This window comes from Manis pentadactyla, chromosome 11 (genome assembly GCF_030020395.1).
Source record: "Manis pentadactyla isolate mManPen7 chromosome 11, mManPen7.hap1, whole genome shotgun sequence".
NCBI classification, from domain to species: domain Eukaryota; kingdom Metazoa; phylum Chordata; class Mammalia; order Pholidota; family Manidae; genus Manis; species Manis pentadactyla.
In genome coordinates, this window is record NC_080029.1 from 39,439,740 (window position 1) to 39,457,084 (window position 17,345).

Here is a 17,345-nt window from a genome sequence, read left to right on the forward strand (position 1 = left end):
AAAAGTTCCCTTCCGAACCTCACATTTTGAAATTAGTGGCTCCCAATCTGAAGACTCTGAAAATTATGTACCATCTAAAGACAGTAAATTATGTTTTCCATGCAATTATACTAGAACTTTTCCAATGTATGCAGAGACTTGTGACTAATAAAGATTCCTTTTTCAATAATGCTTTTCAATTAATCAGAGGTGCAAAGAAAATCTGAGGAATCATTCAAGAATAGTTTGCCAATAAATTTTAAAACCTGGAAGAAATAGAAGATTTCTGTTAAACACAATGACCAAAGTTAACTGAAGGAGAGCCACACAAACTGAGTAGACTAATTTTTTAGAAGAAATTATCAAAATGGTCTAAGGACTGACTGTCAAAAATCATCCAGGCCCAGCTGGTGTCATGGGTGAATTATTTTAAGCCCTTAATGACAAGATGATGCTAGTGCTTAAACCTGTTCCAGAATACAGAAAGAAAGAAATGTCCCATTTTTAAAGGGACTATGTGATGCAGTTTTAAAACTACACGATGTAACAGATATATAACCAAAAAAAAAAGTCAGTGGTTAGTAATCCTTTTTATGTCATGGACACATGAGATAGTCTGGTGAAGCCTATAGATCCTTTCTCATAATAAAGCTTTATAATCTGAAAAAATAAAATACATAAGATTACAAAGGAAATAAAGTATCAAAATATATTTTAAGTGAGATGGAATAATATATATGCTTCTTTTATAAATTAATTACTTAGTACCACACCTAGTCATTATGATAATTTTGAAGTAGTGATCAGAGTAATTTGCATTTTAAGATATTTGTGAAAACCTGTAACATAATATGAAAAGACCTGTGATTTCTACTGTGACATTATAAGTATTACTAATATGGCTGTGGTTTGGTTAATAGTGGAAGAAAATGCTACATTTACATTACACATTAGTGAAAATAAAAATGAAAATTTTTTCTCCCATCAAACTTCGGGACCATCTAACTTCTCATTATGGACTTCAGGAAAAGTACCCCACCTGCTTATACACTGAGTTCAGTCTTAAATATGGATACAGGGGTTTTCATTACTTAAGTCGATGTCCTTACAAAGTGAAAAGAAAAGCAGTATCAGAAAATACTAAATATTTTCATGTGATAGAGTCTTTGCTTTCCTATCTTACAATCAGTCCCCAACACAAATATTCCTTCCCACTTAATAACAGCATCCATTCTTGCCCATTACATTGCCTTCTTGGTTTCTTGGATGTGGTATTTAATGTATGTTGTGAACATCTTAATATGAAAGATAAACTAACTACAAAGTAAAACCGAAAATCTTGCAAAACTTGAAGAATTTTCATGGAGTCTATGGAAAGTGATGTTTGAGAATGGCTTGATTCACACCCAAAGTCATGGCAGATAAGACTCTTGCAGAATTAGGTCAGTTAACAAGAAAATGACATGACATTTGAAGAGAGAACAATTTGAGTATCAACATATAAGGAGAGGTCCCTAGGAAACTTGTGAGGCCTCAAACACTTATTCAAAATGTCCTATTTCAAACTGTATTATAATAATAGAAAATAAAATATGTAGTATTCTGCTACAAATTTTGTCTGAAAAATTATTTTGTTCTAAAAATCAGTGCCTATAGCAAATTAACAAAATTTTTTCCTTAAATTAAGATTTTTATTTTCAGTTTTGCTTTTCAAACTCATTCCCCCACTTCTTAACTCTCAACAAAATTTAGTCATTTTGAAGGATTCATTTCATGTTAACTTTTCCATGCAACAATTACACTCAGATAACCAGGAATTTCTATACTATTCAGCATTACCTTAAAAGAAAAATCCACTGTGACCAAGTGGGAATTTTCCCAGGAACATACAACAGGTATATTATTATTGTATTAATAGGGAAAAAAAAGTATGATCATTTCAATGGATGTTGGAAAGGCACTTGAGAAAGTTTAACTTGTCCAATAAAAACCTTTTGAACAGACTAGAGAATTGTCTCCTTACCATGACTAAAGCATTAGGCTCATGGGTCAAAGGCCACTCTGAATGGTAAGTTTAAAAAAATTACCAAGAAAGTTAACAATAAGACCATTATCACCACTGTTACTTAGTATTATTAAAAGAGGCAAAGACACCGTGATTTGGAGTTGTTTGATTCATGACTAGGAAAATTCAGCTTAATCTAGTAAAAACAGAGTTTAGTAAGATGGACAAAAACAAATCATTGAAAGTCAACAGGTCTTGCCAAGTGGAGAGAGACAAATACCATATGATTTCACGTATTTGTGGAACATAAAAATGAAGCAAAACAGAAGGAAGAAAATAGCAATAGACTCATAGACACTGAGAGGTGACTAATGGTTACCAAGGGGGAGAGGGAGGGGTAGGTGGGTGAGGAGATGAGGGGGATAAATGGGCACAATAATTTGCAATCACAATATAAGTTAGTCACAGGAATAGTAGTACAGCATGGAGAATACAGTCAATGATTCTGTTAACATCTTTCTACATTGATAGATAGTAATTGCACTAGAGAGGGCGAGAATTTAACAACATAGGGAAGTGTTGGACCACTGTGTTGTATATTTGAAACCAATATACAATTGTATATCAACAGTACTTCAATAAAAAAAATGCTCTGACATATGTCCAAACCTCAAAACAATTGAGAACCTCCAAATAATGACTGAAAAATCACCATTAAAATGAGAATACCAGAAACCATAAATTCAGATCTAAGGTGCCAAATTTACTTTAATTGAGTCTGGTTCACCTTCTCTAAAAAAAAAGTCAAGAGGTCTTTAGTATATCAAAAGAACTAATTAGAATACTTAATTTAAAATGTTCCTCTTACAAAAGCCTCACTAATAAGAAATAACTGGTAGGAATATAAACGGGCTCCAGTCCCAGCCCCACCACCTGCTGGCTGGGTTTATCCTGCTCAGCCTCTGTGTTCCAATCTGTAAACCAGGTAGTTCTATCCTCATAGGTTCTTCCAAGGACTAAATGAGGTAATGCAGTCAAAGTGTTTAGCCCAGAGCTAGGCCCATGGTAGCAGTTGACACATGTAGCTGTCTCAAGAATATTTTTTCTGGAGGCCAATATGACAATATCTGTCAAAGTTTCAAATGCATATTCTATTCACTCAATAATTCAATGTGTAAGATTTCTTTCTAATACCAGAAAGGATATATGCTATATAGATATCAATTATTACATTTCACACTAAAAATCAGGATCTACACAAGAAATCTGAAAGAATGAAATGCAGAAATAGCCAAAATAAATTTGGCTAAGAAACCAGTGCCTTCAGAGGCTCTAGCACAGTTAGAATTATACCCGATTCAGTTTTTGTTTTGGGTGTCTCTGTGTGTAAAATCTTTGGCAGGCATTCTAATTAAGTTCGTTCTCAGGTTTCCCATCTGTCTGAAGAAGATAAATACACCCCTGTCCTCAGCCCAGTGGGGACAGTGTCATAATCAGCATCCCTGAGAGGTTCTTACGATTTGGATAAGGGTCATGTGAGAATGGAAGTCACTACTGTATTGCTCTCTTCTACAATATTCCAGAAGCCATTTAGTAATGACAAAGTGAACAAATTTTAATGTTCCTTTATTGACCCATGATAAAATTTGACCTAATGGTAGCACCCCATCTCTTAGCACATCATCACCAACCTGCTCAGATCTGGCCGGTGCAAAATTTGTATTGAATTACTAAACACTTATCACATGTAGATGCAAATTAAATTTTCCTTGGGGGTCTAATAATCAGAAACTAACTTATTTAATCCCTTCATACTCTGAAGATTGGTTAAAAGGTCAGCTCACTTGCATTTTTCATACTTTGTGCATTGAATCTCCCTCCACCTCCATAGCCATTACCACAGCAGGAACACAACCTGTGAATTTTCCAGGTGATTCCTTATAGCCTGATGGACTTAGGAAGAAACTGCTTGTAGTGGTTCACCACTTGGTCATCACTGAATGCCTTCCACTCCTCCCAGAACACCTTCCCGCCTTTTTTTTCAATTAGTTAACTTAGGCTTACCCTATCTGCCTCAGAGCCTAAGTGGCCTCCCCTAAATCCTGAATCAAGGTGAAATGCTCCTCCCGTTCCCTCATTAATCTGGGAGTAACCTCAGTCTTTTCCCTTACCCCACAATATTTAGAGCTGTGTCTTTTTCACCTGTCTCCAGAAACCTCAGAAGCGCCTCATATGTGGTCCTTGTAACTAAACTTCCCTCTTCTGTATCCTTTTGTACATGTGCCTCTTTTTGTTTAAAAAGCAAACACATACACTCTTGCACACACTCGCACACCTTTGCAAGACGTATGGTCATGTAAGAAAATGGGACCGCCATGGCTTCAAATGGCTCTTACTGCCACTGTTCTCTTGATGGATGCCATGGACAGGAAGAAAGGGCTCTCAGGCTGCACTCTGTCCTCCCGAGTACAGACTCAGAGGGCAGAAGGGGCTTCCTCATTGTTTGCATGGCTTTCTGTTGCCTTAGGAATGAGTTAAAAGGACTAAAAAAGACTATTTAATCCTGTTGTGCCTTAAACTAATCCCAGCTTTGAGAAACCTTTCAGCTCACGTTTATTGAACATGTCAGGCAACCTTAACATTCTATGCAGCCAAACTTGCATCACAACTTCTGTTTTGCTCCTGAGGTGCTCAATGCCTTAAGTAAATAGGAAGCTGGCTCCCTGCCCCAGCAGGGAAATTCACATTCCTGTCTCCAGAGGCAGGCAGGCCTGGAGCCCTGACCTGTCTTACAGCGAGTCAGTTTGGACGAGCCACCCCAGTGACAGGGTGGAAAAAGTTATGTCACATATAAGGAAAATTAACTATTTTGAAATAAAATTCTATTTTATAAACTCTGATTGTTAGCCCACACACTTTTTTTCTGAACTTGGGAAGGCACCAGTGACTAGGAGCCACCAAACCACCCCAGGGTGAGTTTTCATTGCAAAAAGTTGTGCTGGCCTGAAACTTGTGCTGCTAACATGGCCTTGCAGGGCAAGAGCATCCCTCTGAAATCTCTGTATAGCCACCTTGACTTTACCTCAAAAATAGTAAATACTTCAGTCTCCTTAGTTTTTTACCCTACTTTCCTGAAGTTTTATATTCCAGCTTCAGAAGACCATATATGCAAGTACCTCTGAAACATCTCGATATGATTCAAAAGTACAGAATATAGCTCTTAATTTTCATGATTGCAAGCAAATTTGACAGCAAATTTATTGCATGGCATTTTTTCATCTCCAGAATTACTGATATGAAATGCATAAAGGAAATAACTTTGATTCAATGTAAAATACAACTTAACTCTAGTTGAATTTGCCTAACAGCAAAGGCACTGTGGTTACTAAGACTGAGACTCAGCTCTAAGGGCTGTTGTGCTGAGGTGGCAGTGAGGCCTTTCTACATGATGGGCCAGGGAGCTGGGGGGCTGAGGGTGTGGGATCTGGTGCCAGGCATGAATCCTGCTTTGCCCCCCTTATAAGCTGGGTGACCTTGGTCAAACTTTTTAACCTCCTATGCCTCAGTGTCCTCATTTGTACAATATGAAGGACAAGAATCTTCCTCAGAGGGCCTTTTTCAAAATTAAGGTACATACAATAAAATGCTCAAACCTAAGTGTACAGGTTGAGGAACTTTGACATGTGTATACACTATGTAACTATCACCCAGATCGAGATAGCAAACAGTCTATTTTTTTTCTCTTCAAAGAGCCATTTTGATGACTCACTGAGTTAATAAGTATAACAAAGTTAGAAGAGTACCTGGCAGGTAGCAACTAAGAGTTACATATTATAATTATTGTTAAAACCCTTACTTCACACTACTGGCAGAGTTTAAGGAATAAAAAGGATTTTTAATTCAATCACTTAACCTCCTAGAAGAGGAATCAGGACCTTGGAAACCTTTACCTTAAACAATGTACCCAAGACCCACCTAGCTAACTGTGCCCCAACTACTGCAGAATCCTCCGCTCTTGCTTTTATTTCAGGGCTCTAAGGGTAATGCTACACTGAGCAGTGTCCTTTATTAACTTTGGGTCTCCTGGAATCCCTGGAAAGTTATAAATTTTCTGGTGAGGAAACAGAAACTAATGGGAAGGTTAAGTGAGGTCAAGCAGCCAATGATAGAAGTGGGGACATCAGACTCTGTTAAATTGTTGAACTATCGAGTAATGTTATCAACTGTCTTTTTTTCTTCTTCCTGAGATATTTGTTTTATCATTTGTGCACGTGGGAGGGAGTACCTGTGAGAAAAATAAACAGGAAAACCCTAGAGTTAACAAAACATCACTAGTCAAAGAAGAATCAGAAAGTATTATGTTGTTTATGCCTCCAAAATATATCCCTGAAAGGTACTAAGTTCAAGTAGTGAGAGCATTCTTACTGTCAAATGTACCAAATAAGCAACCATCTGATCACAGAACTGGGTGCATAACAAATGATGCAGAAGAGTTTAAACTGAGATGATCCCTGTCGGAGACAACATTGGTATAAACAGAGAAAGACCAGGACATGTATTAAGCAAACACATAACTTAAATGAGTCTTTACAACACATACACACCACCAGTGGGTGAGAGCAGTTAGTGGTGTTGAGTGAACACAGAATCACAGGAGTTGTGTCTCTAGTCCTCTGATTAATTAAGGAAAACTTCCTAAATGGGCTGAGATTAGCAGTTGTTTGGAAAAGAGGAAGGAAAACTTGGTGAACTAGGATAAGGAGAGGGTTCCTGGAATTGGTGCCAGCACCAGTGACAAAGGCTGGAAAAAAGTGTGTTGGGATTTAAAATGGCCAGCACAGCCCCCCAGCTGGCAGTGAGCAATACAGCATCTTCTCTTTTTTGAAATGAGCTTAACCATGTGACTCAGAGCTACTTCCAATTGAGAGAGAGTGGTTAGATGCAGTGTATTATGAAGCCTGACTCTACAGAAGCTATGCCCAGGTGCTTCCCAGGAATCTGGCTCCTGTGGGGAAAGCTCAGCCTGCGTGAACACCTACCACCATGCAAACTGAGGGGATGGCCACCACCCACCACAGGAAGAAAGAAAAACAACTGGCTACTAGCCAGACCCTCCTGAGTAGGGGGCGCGGCCCACAGCACCATGAGAGCTGAGCCCACGCTCACCACCGCTCTAGCTCCTCTGCCAGCAGAAGGGTGACTGGGACACAAGAGCCACGGGAAGGGCCTCTCACCTCCCACTGCTACAAGAAGAGGGTCCTGACCTCCTACTGCCCTTAGTCTCCTCCTCACCTTCTTTGCCTCTCATGTCTCCCAAAGTATAAACCCTCCCCTCCTCAGCCCTGAAGAAAAGGACCTTGGGTCCATCATCTTGAGCCTCTCTCTCTACAGTTTCTCCTCCTTGTCTCCTTCACCAGCTTTTCTCTTCCACCCCAATTTTAAACGTGCATGTGGCTCACAGCTCTTTGCACACCATTTTTTCCATGTTCAGCATCTGAGAGAAAGTCAAGGCCTCAGCCAGGGGCCTTCATCAGATGGGAGACTAGTCTTTCCCCATGGTCCTTGCTCTCTGGGGTCTGGACCTGAGGCCCCGGGAACAGGGCATCCAGAAGGCTCAGCAAGGGCAGAGTGAGGTAGGCCAGGCATAAGCCCGGTAGTAATGGTGCACAGAAAATGGGTTAACCATTCCTTGTAAGAGAGACGATCTGGTGCATGTTATTCTGTGTACATTTCAGTTTCTGCCATTGAGCTTGGTTTACCTGGTCCGCCAGGCCCACACTCTGCTATAGATCATGGAGAGAAGAGCAATGTAGATAGACAGAGGGTGCGAGTGGAAAGTGAGAATCCTAAGAGCAAGGGGAGTCCTGGGGCATAAAACCTGAGGATACAAACAATTCCCAGGTGGCAGATCTTCCTGCTGCAAACCTTGGAGGCCCAGGTTTCTTTTCCTAAAAAGCCAGCAGATCTTACATTTGTCTACTTAGCCTGTTCAGTAGTTACCAGGCCCAACCTTCCTGCCCAGCACTCAAGGCACTGGGAACCATCTCTTCCTCCTCCTCCTCTTCATCCTGCCACATGACTGGGCTCCTTCAGAGATCTCAAGGAGTCAGTAGAACATCCTCAAGGGGTAAGAACACTGGGACAGCCATCCTCCAGCTCCCATCTGTCACTGGCTGACGGCTACTTCCGGGAAAGGGGGTACTCATTCTCCAGCATTTCCAGCCTTCCTTTGTGGGCTGAGTGAAAACATGGACAGGGCACCCTTCGTATCTGCCATAGAATGAGTTAGTACTTTAGTCCTGATTTTTTTTTTATATTTTCCTGCCATATATACTTCCTAACAAGCCACATAAAACTCTTTGTGGAATGAAGTATAAATAGAAAATCCTTACAGTAATCATGTTGACTATTACTGCACCTACTCCTTTCTGCACACATAATTTAATGACAGCAATTCCCTCTTGCTCCCTATTGTCAAATGCAAGAATCCTATAATTCCCTTCTGCAAAACAAGAATTTCTATTCTGTGGCTGATTCTACAAATTCTACAAATTTCTACAAATATTTCATTTTACCCACTGATTACATCAATAAATACACTTCCAGCTGCCTTCTTCCTTCTTCAGTTTTTTGAAGTGAAAATTAAGCATTGCTCAGTGAATCACCAGTGTTTCGGGATGAGGAGACATGTTTCTGTTCCATCAAATTTGGACTGGATCACTTGAAGGTATGTCCCCACCATTACTCTCACTGTCATCCTGACTATCTGGAAAATATCTCAAGAGGGTATTTATTGTCTTCAACTCCAAGTTTAAGTTAGAGTAAGTATCTTGGTCTTATATGCTTAAAAAGTAAGCACCTGGCAATTGTTATCTGGCAATTTTTCTTTGTCCTTTATTGCTAAATTTAGCTGAGGAGCAAATGTCCCACTCATAGTATCTCCTGTCTCCCTAACAACCTTTTAAACTTAACATGAGAGGACAATCAAGCTGGAATGTAGTTTCAGCTGTCAGAGCAAAGGCAACATGTAAAATATCTCTCCTTGCTCTTCTGTTGTTGTTTATAAAGATAATATACAATTTTCTGTTTGCTACAGAAAATGCAAATGAACAGAAAACTATAAAGAAAAAGGTTTCTTTTTAAAACTTCATCTTAAATCTTAGTGTACAAATAATCACCATCAGTATTTTGGTGGACATGCCAAATCCATACATCTTAACAGACATATAATCTTACATAAACGATATTATACTCTACGCTATTTTGCCAACTACATTTCACCCCAAACATCTTTCCATATCTTATTTTTTTAATGACTTTTCTTATAAAGCAGTTTGAGGTTTACAATAAAATTGAGGGGAGATACACAGGTTTCCCATATGCCGCGCCCCCCCCCCCCCCACAGCTTCCCCATTTTTAACATCACTCACCAGAATGATACAATTTTTTCCCAAGGGTGAACCTACATTGACAAATCATTATCACCCAAAGTCCACAGTTTACCTGAGGGTTTACTCTTCATGTTGTATATTCTATAAGTATAGACAAATACATAATGACATATATCCATCATTACGTATCGTGCAGAGTATTTTCACTGTCCTACACATCCGCTGTGCTTTATTTATCTCTTCCTCCCCTGCTCTCCAACACCACCTCTGGCAACTACTGATCTGTCTACTGTCTCCATACTTTTGCCTTTTCCAGAGTTTAATACAGTTGGCATCATACAGTATATAGCCCTCTCGGATTGGCCTCTTTCACTTAGTAATATGCATTTGAAGTTCCTCCATGTCTTTTCATGGTGTGATAGCTCACATCTTTTTAGTCGTCATTCATATTCCATTATCTGGATGTATTACAGTTTATTTATCCTCTCACCTGCTAAAGGACATCTTGGTTGCTTCCAAGTTTTGACAATTATAAACAAAGCTGCTAAAAACATCCATGTACAGGTTTTAGCGCAGACATAAGTGTCCCATAATTTTTTAAAGTTGCTATTTCCATTTTTACAGCAATTAATAGTTACCATTTAATCATACCTTATAAAAAAAGAATACACATAAATAAAAACAGGCAAGTAAAAAAATGAATATACTTCATGACTAACTTAAGAGCAAACTAATAGCACTAGCATATCATCCCTGTGAAATAGGGTTTCCCTTTTTGAAATCTCTGTATTTTGTCCCTCATTCACTTAAAGTTTAGGGACTGCTCCCTCCACCCCCACCTCAGCCTCCAAGCTCAGATTGGTCTTCCTTCCTCACAAAAAAAAAAAAAAAAAAAAAGATTCTTACACAAACAACCTGTCCAACCAAAATCTTTTCCAGATAAACATGTGTTTCCTCCTGAGAGCTAGCAGAATCCTGTCCTTTAGTTTGGCTTATTCCATTTCCCTTTCAATGTTTTTTTTTTTTTTTCTTTTCCACTAGTAGATTTCTGAGGTCCCTTCTAAGCTCTCAGGTTCTGATTTCATGATTTTAGGAAAACCTTACAGGATATTAGCCCTGAGGAATATGACGCCTGATCATTTCCTTCTCCAGCTACATGGCTGAAAGCTGTGCTACCTCTCTCATGCTGCGGATTCAACATGATTTTTGAAACTCCTGCACCATTGCTCCTTGTAAGCAGATGAATGCAAAACCTGGCACTGAAGGTAAAATACCTTTATCACATAACCAAATCTCCTGCAACACTAACGTGAGGGCTTTGAATCTAAGCCAGGTTTTTTTTTTTTTTTATCATTACTTAAAGGAAAAAAAACAGAAAACAGCTGTTTTAATTAAATGTCACTACTACCATATGGTTCCTTTCTGTCAGAGGCTAACAATCTAGAAGTGTATGTCTTGGCTACTTGGTCAGCTTTTTTTTTTTTTTGACAATTTCATTATACCTTAAACAGGAGCAAAATATAATTAAAAAGAGATGAAGAAATCAATTTTTTTTAAAACAGTGTAAACAGAGGTTTGGTACCGACACACTGAAATCTCTGATGAAAGTAGGTTTTTGGATTAGCAATGAATTCCCTCCTTTATGATCCAGGGTTGTTATCCCTGTACTACCAGAGATGGAATAATCACCTAGTCAAAGACAAGGGAGTTCTCTTTTAAAATCTATTCAATAGGTTCTTTCTGTATTGCCATGAATCACCCGGTCTATATCCTTGAATAAGAGTTCATACTTTCCCAGGAAAACCAGGGCTGTGTATAAGAATATTCCAAATAGCTGGATAAAGTGTGACAAATACCTCCATCTTCTGGAGTATTTAGTACCAGTTCAACATATCACATTAACAGAAGTCTGGATATTTCAGTTTAACTCAGAAGTGTATCATAATGTAGTAATCATACAGTCTAGACAACAGTTCAACAAACTGCTAGGGTTCCCACTGAGGAATGAAGAGCAATAGCCCTCTCAACCCTCAGCTATTATTCAATTCACAAATTACTTTTGGTTCAAGGAGGTATTTCACCCCATTTTGGATGCTAAATAGCTGACCACCTCTTGCTATGACCTTGGTCCCCATATAGGCTCTAAGATCACCCAATATTTCTTCCCTCTGCACCAGGTGCTTACTCAACCAAGAGGTTCTGAGCACTTGTGAAGTGCTGGGCACTGCGAAGGTACACGGAGCATGTGATGAACAAGACATAGTAATGCCTTCAGCAACCAAAAGTCTACCGTGGCAGAAAGACTGTAAACAGCTTTTACTACATGCAGTACACAGTTCCACGGGCACGGGGAAGGGCAGGAGCCTCACCCAGATGCGGGGGAATCATCAGCGTGGCTTCTCTTAAGGACAATAAATCTATGACTTTCAGAACAAGTGAAGGAGAGGTGAAGCCGGAAAAATGGGAAGGAATGTTGCAAAAAGAGAAAATAGTAGGCACCAATGTGCAGAGTTAAGAGAATATAAGGTTCAAGGAACTCCAACTACCACCTTCTGAGCTGCCCACCATCACATACTGACCGACTGCCTGCTGTGAACCAGGGCCGAGAGCTCTAAGCAGCAGGGCGGAGAGGAGTCCAGGATGGCTCTCGGGTCACTACACTGGGGCACAGGAGGAATGTGCCCAGCCTTGGGTACTTCCATTGTTTGTTTCCAGACAATCAGGCCTTCCATTTGTTTCTCACATTCTTCATTTCAATTCTGTGATACTTTGTAGTGTTTTTAACATACACAGGGCTACATATACATAAAATTTGTAATAGAATAAACATATATTTGGGGCACATACTCAACTATTGTTCACTGATACCTGCATGGCCACTGATCCACTGGCTTACATTATAGTTGGAGAAACAAGCTATAAAGAGATGAAAAGTCCCAAACACCAAGGCAATGAACTCTCTTACAGGTGTTAGAGGAGTAACGGGCAGGGAAAAGTACCGCAGGCTGGGGTGGGAGGGAAAGGCTCTGTGGCAGAGATGGCACTGAACTTAGGCCTTCATGCAAGAGCAGAACTTAGACCAAGTACAGAGGTTAGGAGAGGACCTTCTATCTGGGAAAGATGACATAAGCTCAGGTACACAGGTGTTGGGTGGGGAACAATGAGAAAACCATATCCTTCTCTAATACAAAGAGTTCCCACGGAGCAGCAGGACAGATGATGGGGATCCTGCGCTAGGGACAAATGGGAGTGTCTTCGGTTTCAGGGTAAGAAATGATACTTTGTCCCACTGGCAGAAGGGAACCTGGAGAAGTCCCACATTCCTTTGGTGCTCAGGGGCAGGCTTTCTGTGGAAATGGAAAGGGCTGAGCTAAGTGGTCCGTACAGCTCCTTCTAACTCTTACGAGTCCATGTTACCAGTGAGCTAGAAACTAGCTCTTGAGAATGGAGGCAAAAGAAAGATATTTCAGGAAACTGAGACAGTTTATGAACAAGTACCTTCACTAAATAAACTTTTAAAGGATATACCTCAAGGAGGAAGAAAATTATCCCCAAAGGAAGGTCTGAGCTGCAGAAGAAATGGTGAGTAAAATAATTATAAACTGTAGGTAAATATAAACAAATGATGGGATAAGTAATAATATCTAGTTAGTGCAGCTTCAAAAATAAGTAAATAAAAGGACACCTAAAATACTAAGCTAATGCACATAAGCCAGGGGAAGGTGAATAAAATTAAAGCATTCTCGGATTCCTATTTGTTCCTTATAATCTTAGACCATTTTTCAAAATGGTTTTTCCATTTTGCATTACCACCAAGAGTAGGAAGTTCTAGTGCTCCATGTCTCATAACCGTCTAGTGTGGTTGATCTTTTAGCCATTTTAGTGGTATGTTATTGTGGCTTTAATTTGCATTTCCCTCCTAAAAATGTTGAGCATGTTTTCATGTGCTTATTGACCACTGATACTTATCTTGAGAAAATGTCTGTTCAAATCTTTTGCCCATTTTTTAAAAAAATTCAGTTGTCTTCCATTTGTACCATGACTTTTTCATACAGCTATTTATTTTAGGGGGGAGAAGCTAGAGGAAAGAAACATATGCCTGCTGAGAAAAGAAATGAGGCCTCTGTTATCAATTCCATGGAATTCAACTGAGACCCCTCTGCCTAAGATTGCATCCAGGCTGAAAAAGAAAGAAGGTTTCAGAGTGGTTAGGGCTCCTGTTTACTTTTCATACATCCATACTGGTAGACAGGGAGAGAAAAATCTAGATGTTTTAAAATTCCATATATACAATATTATTCTGGCTAGGAAGGAGAGAAAAATCACACTTTTGCCAAGTTTTTGCATATCTAATCTCTAGCTGAGTAAGATAATTCAGTTAAATTTAAATACTTCTAAATATTAATAAAATAATCCAAATTACATTGATTCTACTTCATCTCCGTTGGCAATTCCTAGCATACACAGAGTTGTTTTCTGGTCTCTTTAGAATGGCTCTTGTTAACACTGTTGCCAAGTTCTTTATTAATTGAAATACATCTGGTTTTAGCAACTGCCACTGCGCTTAGTCAGCTATGAGATACAGTCTGTGGGACAGATTCCAGGTTCCCCAAGGCTCTCAAGCACCAACAACAGGTAGAACCACTCATCTTACTCATGTGGAAGTAGCATCCTTAGCTATTGTATGGACTGATCAAAAAAAAAAAATCTCCTCAAATCCATCTTCGATCACAAAGATCAAACACAGTGGATGAGAGTGGGTCCTCTAACTACAAAGCATTTATAAACATTTACCATTTGCCCTTGAGAAAGAGAGTGTTGATTCGGTTCTACAGGTTTCTCTTTGAGCTATTGCCCGAAGATTACACACTGATTTCTAACGTGACATAGTAATCTGATGAAAGAGGCCTAAAAAACCTCTGTGCCCTTTCTGGCCTTCACAGGTACTTTTTCTGTTTTGTATTTGTATGGAAGGAGAAGATAGGAGCCAGTTTCACCTGATTTGTAAGGAATGAAGACTTCCATGTTTCCATCCCTGGAAACTCAGTGTAAAACCATAGGTGTTCTCTATAGCAGTTAGGAGATAATTCCTTTTTGCTTTAATTTTGCTTCCTTTAAAAACTTATTTTTAACCTCTGTCCTTGAACATGGGACATGGGGATAAGGGTGGAGTGTGAACTGCGGAATTCAGAATTCTTTAAGCTATCTGTGCAAAAAAGGAAAAACCGTTAAGAATGAAAGTTCGATTGATTTCCACCTCCCCTCCAAAAGAAGGGGTATTTTAAAGAGACATTTAGAGAAAAGGCTAGCTAGAAAAAAAATGTTTTTAGGCAATGATTGCATCTCATAATCAAACCAGTAGGGAACATTTTTTATGAATGATAAATAAAATTTTCACTTTCCCAAAATAAGAGCTCCCACTAACATAAATGAAGCATGTTTGGTGTTTAACTGCAGGTTAAAGCTCTTCTCATAGAAATAAAGTGAATCAATTCTCAAACAGCCTATTTAGGTAGGTGTCTACAACAGTTTCGGCCTCAAATCAGAGAATAAACAGACTCAGTGATTCTCAGTACCTGGTATAGACTGGTAAGGTGGGGATTTAGATGGATAGCCGTGTCGCTGCTTTTGCGAGCGCATGTATTTCCCCATTACAAACTGCCTCTAATCCACTTTGGTAAACTGCATTCCTGAAGCAATAACTCATGAGAGATGAAAGAGTCAAATTTCCTCAAACATAACTAACTGCATTTTCTTGTATGAGAAAATTCCTCTGAGAACACAAGGACAAGAGTACTTTAGCTTCATACTCTAATTGCAGGTAAGACTCTGTACAGAAACTATTTTTAAATAAGCTACAGCCTTCCACTTAAAATAATAGAAAGAGAAGACTTTCTTCTTTCCGTATTTGTGGCAAACTCTAAACAAAACAAGTCTTCAGAGGAGGCCTTCTGGACTTCCTTGGGAGCAAAATTACCATCTAAGATGATAAATAAATTATCCTGGATCAAATGGTTAAGATGTGACACCTCTGATGAAAACATTCTTAGCAAGAATGTTTGTCCAAACTTGTGAAAGAGCTAAGAATCTTGCTTCGGTAGTGACAAAGCCAGTGTGAACCCAAAACTTTAGTCTAGATCAGGTGTCTGGTGGCTTGATCACTGTGTTTTGGATTAATAACCAAAGAAATCACAGCTCTGAGGGTTTTTTTAATGTTTTCACTGAGGGCACTGGCAAATGCATTGCACAATAGGGAATGTGACAGCTTGGCAGTGTGTGCAGGGCATGGGCACACGGAACAGGCAGACACATGAAAACATTTCTCCCTCTGCAAAGGCCAAAGGAAACTCTTCCAGGAGGACCTTGGTTTGTTTTCCATTGACTTGGAACTCAAGTGTGGCAAAGGCTTTCCAAAAAGAGGAGGACATGGTTATTGTCTTAGATGCAGAAACACATGATTTGGGTTACTAAGGTGATTAGAGCTGGAAACAAGGATGGTGGATGTTTAAAGAGCTGAATTTGCCTGAAACTGAAAAGCACCACACTGCCACATATTCCCAACCTCACTATATCCCCAGACTTTTCCTGAAGGCCCTCCCAGGCCAGGACCTACATCCCTTCCCAGATTAACCACCACCCACAGGAACCTGTGCTCCAGTCAAACCGGTGTCCTTGCCATTCAGAGTCCTTCCTTCTGCCAGGCCACTCCCCTCACCAGGAATGGCTTCTCACCTTCCAAAGTTAGTCCTCAAAAAAGTGCTTCCTCACACAGAGGTATCTACAGACCTCTCCAGGTAGGGGCACTCTCCATCTCTTTCTCAGTCCCCTGCACAGTACTTGTGCTCTTCCCTGCCAGGCATCCCACTTAGCCTTCCCCATCATGCATACTCATGCAATTGCCTGTATATTCTTGCCTTTTATCTCAAGTAGACAAAAAATTTCTTCAGGAGCTCGATTTTACAGTTTTTGAATCCTACCAAGATCTGTCAAATGAGTGTCTAATACATATTAGTGGTGTCCTTGCAGATTATACTGACATGCAAATAAAGTGATAAAACGCAAGTTAAAGATCCCTTGTTCCAATTTTTAGGTATCTAGGATATTGTAGTTCAATGGGACTGCCTGCCTCTCAAAGGGCAGTCTGAAAAGGGCCCTGGCCTTGGAATCATTTGTGAACTTAAATTTAGGCTCCAACACCATGTACATACATAAATTTGGGCAAACTTCATGTATTCAAGAAATCAGATATTTACAGCATAGCAAATCTGTACCAGGCATTGTTAAGAAATATGGATGTAAGTATGAAAAGGAGAAAGTGTGTGCGTGTGTGTGTGTGTGTGTGCGCGCAGGTGTGTGCACACACATATGTGATACTTGGTCTCTCATTAAGCTCACTCATTAAGTCTACTCCAGTATTTCTGCTTATTAAAAAGTGAAGACTCCCACATTCTATTCCAAACTAAATCAGAATACCTGAGTGGGGACCAAGAATTTCCATTTCAAACTCTGAGAACAAGTGGTTTAGCAAGGAGGACACACAAGTAAATAGATCATTAAAATACAAAAGCAATCATTGCCTTATCTCTAGTGTGCATGTCCAGGGTGCACAGGACCAGAGGAGGGAGCCTGCATGGAGCCAGGGAATCTGGAGCACAAGCACCTTCCATGAGGTTATTTATGCCTGAGTAGAATCAACAGCCTGAGCTGCAGTATACCAGCCAGAAGAGCAGAAGGAACTGGAGATATCCAAGAAGGATCTTTTTGAGCCATTCTTGCACCCTGATATGCTCCTACCTAAAAACCAGTCAGGGGCTGCCTGCAGGCCTCAGGGCAAAGTCCTTAATTCAGGGCACCCCAGCTGACCCTGCCCCCACCCAGACCCACTCACTCATCCATCCCTGCCTGGCCCTGGGGTCCCTGCCTGCCCTAACTTCTGCCTTCCTCTGCTCTTCCTTACTCTCTCACCCCAC

The 17,345-nt window shown here is 39.9% G+C and overlaps 1 protein-coding gene across 2 annotated transcripts in view; it reads right to left on the minus strand.

The window, feature by feature from the left end:
- PRKCH (protein kinase C eta) overlaps positions 1-17,345 on the minus strand; it is a 206,213-nt gene that overhangs the window by 99,988 nt on the left and 88,880 nt on the right. The window lies entirely within an intron of this gene.